Genomic DNA, 702 nt, shown 5'->3' on the forward strand with positions numbered 1-702 from the left:
CCGGGGAGGGGAGGGGGCCTCTTGGTCGCTTTCCCCACTAGCGCCGTCTCCCCACAGCCATCACAGTCCGAGACGCCGCCATGACACCCCACCGGAAGTGGGATCCTTTCCACGGCCCGGGGAGAGGGAGCGCGAGCGAGCTAGAGATTGAGAGCGCGGCTGGGAAAGGGGAGGGGGAAGCGAGAGGGAAGGGGGCCTGACGCGCATGCGCCCGCGCCGGCCGGTTTCATTAATGAAAAAGCGAGTCCTCCTGGAGGTGACGTCATCTAACTCCTCTGGGCCGCCTGGCGAGCGTCCCTCACTGCCGTGGGGCTCACCTAGACTGGCGCTGGGCTCAGCCGGCGAGTGCCAGAGCTGACCCCGGAGCATCCGCTCCCATCCCCACCGCCCCCTAGGGCTGTCCCCTCCCCGGCCGGCCTCCGGGTTTGGATTGTTCCCGGAGTTGGAAGTTAGGGCGCCCTGGGGCTAGCCTTTCTCCGGGCGCGCGGATCTCTGCCGCTAATCTCCTGGGGAGGCTGTGCTCTCAGCCTTAAGTTCTCAGAAAAAATAGAGTACACACCCTCCGATTTTCAGGTTCTTCTTAGCTTTGTAGACTGCTGAGAAACAAAAAAGGCAGGCCAAAGAGAGATTATGTGATTTTATTTATTTTTTTTTTTGGAGGTCGCTTAAATCCCAATGCTAGACCCAGTGGCAATCAAGGTC

Source organism: Rhinopithecus bieti, unplaced genomic scaffold, assembly GCF_001698545.2.
Source record: "Rhinopithecus bieti isolate Rb0 unplaced genomic scaffold, ASM169854v2 scaffold_19652, whole genome shotgun sequence".
Lineage (NCBI taxonomy): Eukaryota > Metazoa > Chordata > Mammalia > Primates > Cercopithecidae > Rhinopithecus > Rhinopithecus bieti.